Here is a 15568-nt window from a genome sequence, read left to right on the forward strand (position 1 = left end):
CAAGGCTCACATCCCAGCCTGAATGTTTCTCTTGGGAATGTATGAATAGCCCTGACCATTAGGTTTTTCTTGATTATGAACCTCAAACCTATTCCCAAGGAGCTTCCGCCCTTGGGTTCTCATTCTACTCTTGGGGACAAAGTACTCTTCTAAATCATATTCCCTCAGTTATCCCAAGACTAACTGATGAGACTCCCTTTCAAGTCTAAAAATTCTAGAATTCTGTATTTTTATTAGTTCACATTTCTTTCATTTGTTCTTTCTCTACATCTCTGTTGAACTTTACTCTTCTAACCAAAGTATTCTAAAGTTAAGCTTCAACCTGAGTAGATAACCAGCTTGTAGATTTTTACTCAAAATGTGAACTTCAAATGTAGGTCAATATTTACAGTATGTAGCTGGCCACATCTGTATGCTAGTGAGAGCAGGAAGGAACATCTCTCAATGCTTAATACATTAGAATACCAGAGTCCTTTATGAAAGATACTTAGCTCATTTGGATTTGGAGAAGGTTTACTATTAAATGTTTAAGATGGGAAGATAAGTATCTTTCTTTCTTTTCTTTCTTTTTTTTTTTTTTTGAAAAGTATATTTCTTAGACAAAGCATAAGTCAAGTCAATTTTGGTCAGTATATACCAAGTAAGGATGAATATATAGAAAACACTGGTTGTGCCTAAAGTGATGAATCAGAGTGTGCTTCATGAACAAACATAAAAGCATTTCTCTAATCTCAAAGAGCCAATTGAAGCATTCATGGAATTGTGTATTTTAAGGCATTCAAAAGTCTTTGTAAAGTTTAGGAGATAAATGTAAAACTGGAAAGAGATTTTTCTCATACTTCAGACATTCTGTTTAAAAAGTGAAAGGCCAAAAATTTTGCCTGTTTTATCATTTCACACCTATGATTGACCTTTTACAATGCTACAATCTTATATTCTTACCATTTTGTCCTTTATTACACAGACTAGAACAATAATCAAGACAGACTCAAGATTATCTACAGATAATCCGCAACATGAATTATGCAAAATAAAATGTATTCATTTCATGATGTTTTGAGGCAAAATATAAAGTAAGAACAAGAAGGAAAATTTACTAACAGTAATGCCTTATTGTAATCTGGGAGAGAAATTCTTGCATGGCTGTGCTCTCCAAGACAAAATGTGCCCTGAAATTGATGGTTTTATGGAGCTGGCTGAGAAATATGGATGGAATAAAAACCTGAAGACAGTAAAGGTCATGTATCAGCCTGAACCAGGGAAATCCTAAACACAACTATAGAGTCTCATCAGCAACAACTAACTGAAGGCTTAAGCTGCACAATGTTCAATGATGTACTGATCTACAAAGGAGAAAACTAAATGTGCCAGGATATCAAACTCACACTTTTCTGAACTCCTCTGGAGCTGCCAACTTTTTATTCCTCAAACGCTTGGCACTTAAACTCTATTATCAGGAATCTTCCCTTGCATGTGCTACAGGCAATTCACACTTCACAGCTAGAAAACTGAAGCCATAATCTTTTCCCCAAGATCTGTTCCATCCCACATGTTCTCCATGCTGAGAGTACTCTACTGTCACGAAGGCTAAGAACTTGGAGTCCTTTTCAGCATTTCCCCTGCTCTTCCTGCCACAATGAATCCCTTGCCAAGCCCAGTTGATTCTGTCCTCTTCTGTGTTCCTGTTTTTACTGTCTCAGTTAAAGCCTTTAGTTTTTTTTGGCCTGAGTACTCCAACTGCCTCTACCTGTCCCTCCTGACTCCAATCGGTTTCCACATAACTACCAGTGATCATTCTAGAATAAAAATCTGATCATGCATATCATTCCTTGCTTAAAATCATTCAAGAGGCTACCCACTATCTTCAGTTGATTTTTTACTTTTTTCATTTAAAAATTCTGTTGAAAGCATAAAAGTCATACTTGTTTTGAGTCTTTAAAGCTCAAATGTTTTACAATAAGGATATATTATTTTATCATTAGAATAAACAACACTTGGCCCCATAATAGCGAACAATCACCTTACACCAGTTTCAGGATCAGGAAAAGGAACCTTGACACTTTTAAATGAAAGAGAATATAAAAAATTTATAGGGCGCCTGGGCGGCTCAGACAGTTGAGTGTCCGACTCGATTTTGGCTCACATTTTGATCTCAGGGTTGTGAGATGGAGGCCCTCGTCAGGTTCTGTATTCAGTGGGGATTTGGCTTGAGGATTCTCTCCCTCTGCCCCTTTCCCTACTTGCACTCTCTACCTTTCTAAAATAGAAATAAATAAACCTTTAAAAAATGTATTAAAAACAACTATATCTTCCTTATATTGAATTTACATCTTTAGTACCCTCTATTTGTTCTTGCATGAAATATTTTACAAATTTATCCCCTAGGGTGTAAGATGCATCTGGCTTGCTAATAAGGGCTATTATATAGAGCTGGCAAATATTTGGTAAAAAAAAAAAATTGCAGCCCTGACCTTCTCTTTAAGTAAAAGAACAATAAAATCTATCAAATAGCTTGTGTCCAGGAAATAAACATAATTACAAAAAGATAAAATAAATGAGTATCATAAGATTTAATGCTCAATATGCATCCTTAGTCTTCTACCTGTGATGGAGTTAACTATTAGTTTTTCAACTGGGAAGATTATTTTCCGCAGTATCATATTTAAATACACGGTTTAGCTCTTCAAATTAACAAATTATTCAGACAGAGTAATTTCTAGTCTCTCCCATAACCCTTTTAATTACAGTGTCTATGTTATTTCCTGCAATACATTTCTGTTGCTATCAACTCCAAAATCTCTTGAGAGCAAATGCCATTCAGTTTTATTATACATGCATTACCAAGTAAGGCAGGAGAAGCTGTTGAACCAACTGAGATCCCATGATGCCAGTTTAATTTCAATCTGCCTTCCAGGCTCCCAAAACATGTCAGCACTATTGTAGTAAAGTAGGTTATAAGTTCTGGGTGATGTGATTTTCATTGAAAGACAAAGAGCAGAGTGTAGAGCAGACTATTATAGGTCATAGCAAAGTAAGTTCAGATCTGTAGCTATGATATATTTTTTTAGTATGCATATTTACTAAGTACTGAACAATAAACCTGAAAATCCCAGCTAACAGTTAAATATACCAGGTTAAACACATGCTTTTCCTACCTTCTAAGAGGGCACAGCTTCAAATTAAACAAAACAAAAAAACAAAACAAAACAAAAAAAAAAACAAAAAAAAAAGAAAGAAAGAAAAAGAGAAGGATGTAAATAACAGTGTGGTGTTTAGGAGGAAAGAAGCTCTCACAATCATTTTACTATACTCATAAAATGATGCACCGCTAAACTTAAATCCATTTAATGTATTTGAAAAACAGCATTTTGAATTTCAAATCTTTTAACTCAAGCCTTTCATCAGATGATCAACTGATAACAGGAGAGTGTCCTTGATACAAATATGGTTGCTGTATCATTGGCTAAGCATTTTCTACTTTTTAATAAGAAGGATGCAATCACACCAATTCATCCTTAGTCTTCCACCCAGTCCCACTGGAGCAGCAACACTCACCTGTAGGGTAACACTCTAAAACAGGATGCAGATAGAAATCACTTCCAATTCCATGCACCAGAATTATTTTATTACAGGAGAGACACACAAAAACTGAGCTGTAATTTCTAGTGTGGCAAGGCTTTACTTACCCCCCCCCCCCAAAAAAAAAATATTAAGTCTTTTGCAGAAATAAACTCTAGAAACAGTGACATAGGGATAAAAGGGAAAGGCTGTAAATAATATATCTACTCTACTCCTTACCAATGATAGTGCTGAACAAATCAGAAAAGACACATAATCAGGAATGGCTGAAAGCTAGAAAGATATACTTGCCCAAGTTTTTCTTGGTACAATAAATCAATCTGTATACTATCCTCAGTATCATGTACTGCTGGAGAAAGATTTTAATTAAAACGCCAGGGAGAAGAAATCTGCCAATTAGAATTTTGCAAGTAGTTTGTTTTGCAAGGAAATAAATGGCTAGCAGCTGACATTGTCTTTCTGGCAAAATAAAGCTGCTCTTTCCCCTTTTTTTGAAATAAACATAAAAACCATTATGTTTATTTAATATACTCCTTAAACTGGTAATTAGCTTGAAAAGAGTGTTTTTACATACGGCAGAGTTCCCTCTACTTAAATCTCCCCACCTCCTCTATAACCATAGTGTACCATATTTGTATATTGCTATAGTACTACAAAAAGAAATGAAATATTCTTTTAATATATTATATCACTAGCTCTAAAGTCAGTGATCTACATTTTAAAAATCTGAAAAAGCCAGCAGTAGCAACCAGAGGATTATGAAATTCAGAAACGTATTTAGTCATACTCAAGAGCAGACATTTTAAAACTTCTATGAGCCCTAATTTCATTGATACGAAAATAGCTATGAATGTCTGGTAAATATGCAAATATCAATAAATAGATGAAGCTTTAAAAATTATTTCACCAAGAGAGAATTAACAATTTTGCTAAAGGTAGAATAATGATGATGTTGATGGTGATGCTGTTAGAAACTTGGATTTTCAAAAGCATTCAAAATTCTCATTCTTGTTTTACTCCCCTTCCCCACCACAGCCCTGAATCTGCTTATATTTACAAAAAACATCTGGCATGTTTTTTCAATTTATCAGAAAATTCTAGGCATGGTATCTAGACTTCAGAAATTAAGAATGTCTCATTTACTATACATTAAGAAATATGATGAATCCCTAAAATTGTTCCTCTTGAAATTTACTTAGTCTAAAGTTGGTACTAAACAGGCATTTTTAAATGTTCATGCTATTGACCTAAAAACTGTTTCAAGTTGTTGGACTTACCATTTTCTACCAAACATACAATGAAACATCTCATTTTACTGAAATTAACTTAAAAAAATTAAAATTTTAATTAAAAACTCAGTCTAAGATTAAGAAAAATACAAGCTCTTAAGAAAACGTAGAATATTTTGTAATATCAGATCATAACTCTGTACTGTTTATGAAACATATATGAAGACATTAGTGTTATGAAATGTTATTTTTGCCTGTTGTGATTAAAAGGGATGTCATATACTTATTGTGGTGGCATACCTATGTGACTGAAATAGCTTATAATCTTTACACAAACAATACTGTCAATCTCAGTAGTAAGCAAATGCAATTAGACCACCTGTCCATCCTTCTTAGTGCCCTATTAAAAAAAAAAAAAAAAAAAAAGAAGTTCTAGAAAAGACGACAAATTACTTAGCCAAGATTGCCACTGAGAACATCCTGTCTCTAGTTTTTTAGAGCTTCAATCTAAGAAATGTGGGTAGGTGTATTCTTCTTTGGGGGCTTAAATAAAATTTGCCCAAAAGTGACAGTTCAGCTTAGCATACAAACTATACATCACTGAGAAGGCTGACTTATCATCAAAAATGGTCTCCAGGCATTACAATGATTATGTGGTGCCTTTCTCAGAGAGCAATTCTGAAGAAATAAAAGACTAAACCCGAGGAAACAAATAACCCCTTCATGCTCCCAGGGCATAGGCACACATATGAAATGGTTCCTGACCTATAATTTACCTTAGGTGGCACGCTATCTTGTCTCATTTACCATATATTTACTAAACATAAAATAGGCATTTAGTTAAGATACCAGAACTATAACAGGGAGCAAAACAGTCGCTGTTGTCATGAAAGTTATGATTTGAGGTGAAAGACATCAAGCAAATATACCAATAAACAAAATTTAAAATCAATAAATTCTACGAAGGAAAACAAGACACTATAGAACGACAGTGGGAGTTGTCATTTAGATAGGGCACTTTTTGGGATGCCTGGGTGGCTCAGCGGTTGAGCTTGTGCCTTGGGCTCAGGGTGTGATCCGGAGTCCCAGGATCGAGTCCCACATCAGGCTCTTTGCAGCGAGGCTGCATCTCCCTCTGCCTCTGTTTCTGCCTCTCTGTGTCTCTCATGAATAAAGTCTTAAAAAAAAAAAATGACAGGGCACTTCTCTAAGAAGTGAGTTGAATGTTAAATAGGTACATTCCATGCTGAATAACTAGCTTATCAGGCCTTGAGGTGAGAAATAACTTGGTGCTTCAGAGGAAGTGAGAGAAGGCTAGGGCGGGCTGTAGAAAATGGTCAGGAGAGCAATAAAGAGGTAGGCAAGAGCTACATCCTGCAGAGACATGGGGACACATTAAAGGTTTGAGTTTTCTCCAAAGTCGGAGAACAAATCTTTGAAGAATTTTTTAAGGCACGATATATTTATGCTTTTGAAGGATTCTAACTTCTGTGTGAAGAATGGAGTGATGAATAGTAAGAATGGATCCAGAAGGACCAGTTGAGAAGCTACAGCTAGTCCACCACAGCAAGATGGTGGCTTGAAATAGCATAGTGGGGTAGAGATATAGCAGAGAGTGATCCAAGATGTATTCAGGAAGCAGGACTGATAGAATCTGGTAGTGGTCTGGATGAGTGTGTGTGTGTGTGTGTGTGTGTGCCTGTGCCATGTGCCATGTGTAAGGTAATGAGAGGTCTCTAGAGTGATTAAAGATGTCTAATTCGGAAGTTAGTAAATATTTATAGAGGTCACGAAGCCCAAAGATGATGGGGAAATAGAGAAAGAGCAACAGCTTAAGATTGAATATGTTCATTAAGATGCCTTTGAGACAAATATCAAGTTGGAAGCTGAATACCAGACCCTAGAGCTCAGAAGTCTGGGCTGGTGATAGAAATTTAGGAATTTTTAGCACATATGGTGGCTGGTATTTTAAGTCAAGAATGTAAGAGATATCCTGGGGAGAGATGGGAGAGTAAGGAAAGAGGATTGAGTCCTGAGGAATTCAATAGATGAACAGGAGTTTGCAAACCCTAAGAATCTTATGATACTGAGAAGACGTGAACAGAGGCCGCCAGAAAAGCAGGAGTGAGTGGTGTCAAAGGGTATTTGAAGAAATAAATCCAAATGTTGCTGAGAGATTAAACGAGAATGTGAAAGATGTCCATTTTTTGGCAACATGGAAGTTATCAGTTGATCTGGCAAGATGCTTCTGATGGAGTGGTAGTTGTAGATAAGCATATCATCTACATGGTTTGTGGCAGGGGGTATCTAGAAAAATAGCCTTTAAAGTAATTTGGAGGAGGTTCAGTAAACTCAATTAGAAAAAAAAAATATACAAATTATAAGTCCGTAGCTTGTGAAAAAGTATGACTTTCTCCCTTCCATTCACTATCCCCATGAAAGTCACTGGTGTGATTTCTCACATCATAAATTTGTTTTGCTTGTTTTCAAACTTTATCCATATACTACATACTCATTGGTGTCTGGCTTCTTTTGCTCAGTATTATGCTTGATGATCATCCATGTTGTTAATAGAATTTACTCACCCTTTCTACTTTGATGGATGTTAAGGCTACTAATAATTCTACTATGAATACTCTTGTTCTTTCTTATCTTTTGGTGAACATATGTATAGATTTCTGTGGGCCGTACACCCCAGAATAGCTAGGTTAGAGGGTATACACGTTCGCTTTTAGAATATACAGCCAAACGGATTTTCAAAATACTTTTAACGATTTGCATACACGCCTACCAGTAGCATATAAGTTTTCAGTTGTTCCACGACAACATACTTGATATTGTCAGTCTTTTAAAATCTCAGTTATTTCTTAGGGTATGTAGTGCTATCTCACTGTGGTTTTGATTTGAATTTATTCAAGGACTAACGATAATTAGATACATATGTCTTTGGATGAACATAAGTTCTTGATTTTAATAAAAGTCCAGTTTAGCAATCTTCTTCCTTTTTGGATCCTCACCTTTTCCAATTGAAGGTGTCTTTTCCGTAAAGTTTTATCTTTAACATTTAGATCTATGATCTAACTGGAAGTGATTCTTGTGAGGTAGGAATCAAGACTCATTTTTTTCCTCTTCTCATGACCTAGCACTATTCACTGAAAAATCTGTTCTTTCTCTACTGTGCTGCAGTACCTTTGCTGTTGTAAATCAAGTAAACACATATGTGTTAGACTGTTTCTGGGCTCTTTATTCTGTTCCATATATCCATTTATCTATCCTTGTGTGAATATGACGCTAATTACTGCAGCTTTTTTTTTTTTTTTTTTGTTTGGTTTTTTTTACTGCAGCTTTTTAATAGATCCTGCTACCTGGCAATGAAAGTCCTCCAGTTTTGTTAAGATTGTCTTGACTACTCTTAGTCCTTTTCATGTCCATGTGGATGTTAAAACTAATTTGACATTTTATTAGGATTCTATTTAATCTATAGACCAATTTGGGAAGAAGTCAACCTTCATAGTATTGAGTTTCCCAATCTGACTAGATTATTAGCTCTTAATTTCTGTTAGTTTTCTGTTGAAAGGTCTTGCAAGACTTGTGTGATTTTTTTGGATTCCATTATAAATGGTATTGTTTTCATAAATTTCATTTTCTAACTTATGGTTGCTTTATACAAATTAATTTTGCATTTTGACCTTGCATAGAGGGAGAAGCAGATTCCCTGCTGAGCAGGGAGCCCAATGTAGGGGCTCAGTCCCAGGACCCTGTGATCATGACCTGGGCCAAAGGCAGCTGCTAAAACTCACTGAGCCACCCAGGCATCCCTCACATGTTATTATTTTATTTCATTTTTTTCAAAAGACTCTTTAGGTAAAGATGATTGGCATTATAATCCCATTTTATATGTGGAGAAGTTTGAGAGTCAGGATTTGGCCAAGCTAATAGAACCAAATTCCTAGATTTGGCTAAGGTCTTAGAGTGGCAGCCTGGAGGAGAATCTGGTGGCTGACTCTTGATCTTTAGTCTTGTTAAATTCATTTATTAATTATAATAATTTGTAGATTCTTTTAGATGTTTTACATTCCCAAATAATACATTTATGTTAATCAACAAGACTGGCCTGTAAATATCTTCTCTCAAAATATGATGGTTGGGTTTTGGCATCAAGGCTTTGCTCATTTCAGAAATTCTATGGAAGAACTTGAGTTAAGATTAGGGCTACTTCTTTAAACGCTGTAAGAATTCACCAGTGGGTGCTTGGGTGGCTTGGTTGGTTAAGCATCTGCCTTTGGCTCAGGTCATGACCCCAGGGTCCTGGGAAAGAGCACCAAGTCGGGCTCCCTGCTTAGCAGGGAGTATGCTTCTCCTTTTTTCAAATAAATAAATAAATAAATATAATCTTAAAAAAAAAAAAAGATTCATCAATCAGGTCATCTAGGTATGTTGTTTTTGGTGACAACATTTAAATAATGGATTCAATGTCTCTTAACAGGTAAAAGCGGTATTTAAAAATTCTATTACTTCATATGCCAATATTGGTAAAGTATGTTTACCATTTCACCTGAGATTTAAGATTTGCTTGCATAAAGTTGTTCATAATATTTTCTTAACATTTTAACATCTGTAGAATCTGTGGAGAAATGTCTTCTTTTCATTCCTAGTATTGTGTTCTCTTTTATCCTGATCTGTATTGCTAGAGGTTTATGCATCTTACTGATTTTTTCAAAGAATGAACTTCTGGATTTGTTGATACTTCCAATTGTACATTTGGCTTCAATTTCACTAATTTTTATTTTATAATTTCCTTTCTTCTACTTTGGGTTTGCTGTTCTCCTAATTTCTTGAGATGGATATTTATCATTGATTTTTGACTTTTTTCTTTTCTAATATATTTATAGCTATAAATTTCCCATCCTATATAGCTTTAGTAGGTTCACATATACTTTATTTATTTATAAATAAAGATTTTATTTATTTATTCATGAAAGACACACAGAGATAGGCAGAGACACAGGCAGAGGGAGAAGCAGGCTCCATGCAGGGAGCCTGACGTGGGACTCGATCCCGGGACTCCAGGATCATACCCTGGGCCAAAAGCAGGCGCTAAACCATTGTGCCACCCAGGGATCCCTCTCTCTCTCTCTCTCTCTATATTTTTTTTTTAACATATATTTTAATATACTGTACTTTCATTATCATTCTGTTGCAAATGTGTTCTAATTCTACAGTGCTTTCTTTCTGATCCGATGGGTTATTTGGAAATGTATTTTGGGAGGAGTTTGCTAGGTACTCTTTTATAATCCATTTCTTACTTAACTCTATCATGGTCAGATAAACATATCCTGGATTAAATTTGTTAAGACTTTCTCTGTGGCCCATCATATGATCCATTTTGGTAAAGGGTCCTTGTGAACTTGAAAAAACATTTTTGAAGCTGTATTACTAGATACATACAAACTTACAGTTCTTACATTTTCCTGATAGAATGATCATTTGGGGGTGTCTGGCTGGCTCAGTCAGTGGAATGTGACTTTTGATCTTTGGGTTGTGGATTTGAACCCCATATTGGGTGTAGATTACTTAAAAAAAAAAAAAAAAGAAAATCTTAAAAAAAAAAGACCCTTTTAGAATTACAAAATATTCTTATTTCTAATTATTCTTCTTGTATTGAAGTCTACTGTGTATTGCTATTAATATAATACATATTTTTGTTTAGTGTATGATATTTTCCATTACATATACTTTCAATCTTTCTGAGTCTTTACATTTATGTTGCATTTTTCATAACCAGTATGTAGTTAGACTAAAAACAATCTGACATTTACTGTCTCTTAAGCAGTCTTTAAGTATAATTTGGTTTCTACCTATTATGTTATTGTTTCTATATGTCTCGTCTGTTATATGTCTTTCTCTTTTCTTTCCTTCTTTTGGATTAATCTAGTGGTTTTTCATTCAGTTTTTCTCCTAGGTATACATTCACTTACTGTTCTTTTATTGGTTACATTAGAGATTACAACATACATCATTGACTTTAGTCTAATAAAACATTAGTAATTCTACTTCCCACACAATGCTAAGAGCTTAGTACATTTTATTTCCATTTACACTGATTCCACCTTTTGTGCTACAATTATCATACATTTTGATTTTGTATATATATTTAAAACCCCAAAAGACATTATTGTTGTTTTTATATAGTTAATATTAATACAGCTGTATCTGTGTTTTTATCCTTTGTGTTGCTCTTCATTTCTTTCTTGAACCTTCAAGTTTCCATCTAGGACCATTTTTCTTCTACTTGAAAAATTACCTGTAGGTGTTTCTGCTTTTTTCTTTTAATGAGGGTCTGTATGCACTATGTTGTTTTAGTTATTTTTTTGGTAATCTCTTTACATCTCATGTACTTCAGAACATTTTCATTGGGAATTGAATTTTAGATTGACAGTTATTTTCTTTAAGGACTTTAAATATTATATTCCATTAAAAAAAAGATTTTATTTATTCATGAGAGACACACAGAGAGAGAGGCAGAGACACAAGGAGAGGGATTAGCAGGCTCCATGCAGGGAGCCAGAGGTGCAACTTGATCCTGGGTCTCCAGGACCACACCCTGGGTGAAGGCAGCAGTGAACAATGGAACAATGGAACAATGGAACAATATTCCTTTGTTTTTTGACCTCCATTATTTCTGTTGAGAAGTCAGATGTCAAAAAAATAAATAAATAAATAAAATAAATTTAAAAAAACTAAAAAAAAAAAAAAAAGAGAGAGAAGTCAGATGTCAGTCTTATTGTTTCTTTGAATATGAAGGGTCTTTAATTCTCCAGCTAATTTTAGCAGTTTTACTACAAAGTGCCTAAGTTTGGCATTCCTTGTATGTGTGTATGTATGTATTCATTCATTCCTTGCATTTAGTCTGCTTGGGGTTTATAATACTTCTGAAATCCATGGCTTGAGGTCTTTCATCTGTCTTGGAAAATTCTGTCATTATGTCAAAAGTTTAGCAAAGCTACTCCATGGTATTGCTGCCTTGGTGTCCATTTTGTTTGGTCAAGCAGTCCAGGCGGGTGAGGGGAGCTTAAACTGATTCACCCTTCATCAAAGCAGATGCCTTAGATAAGAGCCTGCAGAGTCACACATAATTTAAGTCACACTTAAATTAAGTTCCTGGTATGACTTCCCGAACAGCCTTTGTGATAACAGTCTCTCCTGCCTCAAAGGACCTTCCCCTTGTGTACTGCCTAGGTTAAGATCCCCTTGGAGCTTACCAAATTCTGTTCTGTTGGTTTCAACTGACCAGTCAAGTCTTAGCCTAGGAACTGCAAAGCACTCCACCCATGGAGCCTCATAAAGGCATATGCCCCAGGTCCTGTGGCTCTCTTTATCTGCACCCTGCCTTGATCTTCCTGTATGGTCCCTCAAGGTGCACAAGGTGTACTTCCTCTAGGACCTGTGAGAAATAATTTTTCTATTTTTCTCTTTCAATTTTTCAATTTTTCTATTTCAATTTCCTTATAGTCTTTTATTGATGTGCTTCACCACCTGACCCCCAGAGCTCTGCCTACCAAAGGTTAATAATTAGTCATAACACATTATCTCTTCAAACATTGCTTCCTCTAATTTTCTCTCTTCTTTTCTGGGACTCCAGTAACAAATGTATCAGACTTTTTCATCATTTCCCATTTTCATATTGCTGCTATAACAAATTACCACAGAACTAATAGCTTAGAGTAATAAAAATTTATTTTCTTATAGTCTGAATACTAGAAGTCTAAAATGGTTCCAAAGAGTTAGATTCATCTGGAGGCTCTAGGGGAGAATCCATTTTCTTGCCTTTTCCAGCTTCTAGGTGCTGCCTCCATTCCCTGGTTTACGGCCCCTTCCTCCATCTTCAAGGCCAAGAGTGTAGCATCTTCTCTTCTCTCTCACCTGCTTCTGTATATCTTTTTTCTATATCTCTTATCTTCTTGCCTCCTACTTAAGACCCTTCTGATTACACAGGACATATACAGAGAATCCAGGATAATCTTACCTTAAGATTCCTAATTTAGTTCTTTTTTGCTATGTGGGGTAATGCATGCACAGGTTCTGGGATTAGGATATGGACATCTTTCAGGGGCCATTATCCAGCCTCCCACATTTCTTTTATACTTTTTATTATATTTTCATCCTTTTTCTTATCCATGCTTCAATCAGATATTCTCTAAGGCTCTATCTTCCAATTCACCTCTTCTGGCTTGTTAAATCCTATTAATAGTTCTTAGTTTCAATCATTTTATTTTTTGGTTTCTAGAACTTCCAAATGATTTTTAAAATAAATTGTACTTCTCTAGTGACATTTTCTACTCTAGCATCTATTTTTAAAAACATATTAGTCACAGGGATGCCTGGGTGGCTCAGTGGTTGAGTGTCTACCTTTGGCTCAGGGGGTGATCCTGGGTCCGGGGATCAAGTCCTGCATCGGGCTCCCTGAGAGGTACCTGCTTCTCCTTCTCCCTGTGTCTCTGCCTCTGTGTCTCTCATGAATATATAAATATCTTTAAAAAAACCCAAACATATTAGTCACAATCTGCGTCTGATAACTCCAATATCTGTATTACTTTATCTGTTCCCATTGTCTATATTTTCTCTCAATTCTATTATTTTCATATGTCTGGTAATATTTGGTAGCAAGGTAGATCTGATACATGAAAAATTATAGAAGCTTTGGATGATACTACTTCCTTCAAAGAGAAATCACTCTCTTCTCTGGAATGAAACAATAGACAGATCATCTTATTTAAAAATTTTTTAAGATTTTATTTATTTATTCATGAGAGAGAGAGAGAGAGAGAGAGAGGCAGGCAGAGACACAGGCAGAGGGAGAAGCAGGCTCCATGCAGGGAGCCCGACATGGGACTCGATCTCAGGGTCCCCAGGACCAGGCCCTGGGCTGAAGGTGGCGCTAAACCGTGGAGCCACTGGGGCTGCCCCAGATCATCTTATTTTAATCAGAAACTGAGCTGATTTGAAGTTAGGTGGTAATTTTTGTAAGGCTCTCTGTCTCTAGGTTGCATCCAATCCCACTTGAAAGTCTGGGATATTTATTGGTCCTTTCCTCCTTGGAGGGACCTGAATTTTATCTTTTGCTTCTTAACATCATGAGATAGACAAAAATTTCACTCTGCTTTTCAGGGGTTTTCTGCTTAGCTTCTTAGCCTTTGACTCTGTGCAGCAAATACCTTGAGGGGCAAATAAATTTAAAAAATCATTTCTTGGTGCCTAACCTTCTCTTTTAGGATTTTGGCTCCTAAGCACTGGCCACCTGGGGAATCCCTAAACCCCAATTTTTAAAAATAGATTTTATTTATTTATTCATGAGAGACACAGAAAGAGAGAGGCAGAGACACAGGCAGAGGGAGAAGCAGGCTCCATGCAGGGAGCCCCATGTGGGACTCGATCCTGGGACCCCAGGATCATGCCCTGGGCCAAAGGCAGGCGCTCAACCACTGAGCCTCCAAGGCGTCCCTAAACCCCAATTTTTATGTACCAACTCTACACTGGCTCCTCTGCTTCTAGCAGAAATCCTCTGCTAAGTTCTGTAACTTCTTCTATTGTCCTGTGAATTAAGCAAATTCCTAGAGGGGAAAGGAGAAGCATAGAACATAAGCCCACTTCTTTAAAGTTGCCTGGGCTCCATAATTTTGGTTTCTTAAGTTCTGGCTCCCTCAGTATGTCTCTGATACCCTCAGAATTCTTTTCTTCTTCTTCTTTTTTTTTTTTGGATATTATCTGCCTTTTCATGTTATTCACAGCAAAAGTATTAGTCTGCAGCAATCTATTCCTTCAGAGCCAGAAGTGGAAGTGATGCCAGAGTTCTCAATCAAAACTCTACTACTTATAAGCTGTGTGACTTTGGCAAATTACTTAACCTAGATATTCAAACATTCTGAGCTTCAATTTTCATTTATGTGAAATGAAAATACTATCTTATAAAGTTATCAGGGTGTGAAGATGAAATGCATTTGTAAAATGTCTAGTAACAAAAACACTTAATGAAGGCTTACTATGTGACAGGCACTTTATATGGATTTAATGATTTAATGGAGATATGGTTTTTATCTCCCATTTCCTTTCCAACGTCACATACTGGTAAGTGATGGAGCTAGGATTTTTTTTTTTTTTGTATATTTATTTATTTATTTATGATAGTCACACAGAGAGAGAGAGAGAGGCAGAGACACAGGCAGAGGGAGAAGCAGGCTCCATGCACCGGGAGCCCGATGTGGGATTCGATCCCGGGTCTCCAGGATCGCGCCCTGGGCCAAAGGCAGGCGCCAAACCACTGCGCCACCCAGGGATCCCTGGAGCTAGGATTTGACTCTAGAGCACTTTTCTTACCAACTACTCAATACCACTTCTATAATATTGCTTTCGTATTGTATCTGAAACCAGTTAAATGCTCAATAAATGTCAGTTATTATTACACAGAAAATATAAATGCTTCAGAAATATACACTAATCACATCAGTTTTTCTCTTCTTCCATTTATTTTTCCTTTTTTGAAAAAACATTTTTTAACATTATTTTATTTATTTTTTAAAGATTTTATTTATTCATGAGAGACACAGAAAGAGAGAGAGAGGCAGAGACACAGGCAGAGGGAGAAGCAGGCTCCATGCAGGGAGCCGGACATGGGACTCGATCCTGGGACCCCGGGGGGCCACACCCTGGGCTGAAGGTGGCGCTAAACCACTGAGGCACCTGGGCTGCCCTGAAAAACAATC

The 15568-nt window shown here is 36.2% G+C and overlaps 1 protein-coding gene and 1 long non-coding RNA gene across 5 annotated transcripts in view; one reads left to right on the forward strand and one right to left on the reverse strand.

Annotated features, from left to right (window-relative positions):
• LOC140623352 (uncharacterized) overlaps positions 1-1825 on the forward strand; it is a 41543-nt gene extending 39718 nt beyond the window's left edge. Inside the window, exon 2 of the long non-coding RNA XR_012022988.1 lies at positions 965-1825. This is a non-coding gene — a long non-coding RNA (uncharacterized lncRNA). The remainder of the gene's footprint in view (positions 1-964) is intronic.
• Positions 1-15568, reverse strand: part of HMG20A (high mobility group 20A) — a 77459-nt gene that overhangs the window by 50842 nt on the left and 11049 nt on the right. The window lies entirely within an intron of this gene.

Source organism: Canis lupus, chromosome 32, assembly GCF_048164855.1.
Source record: "Canis lupus baileyi chromosome 32, mCanLup2.hap1, whole genome shotgun sequence".
NCBI lineage: Eukaryota > Metazoa > Chordata > Mammalia > Carnivora > Canidae > Canis > Canis lupus.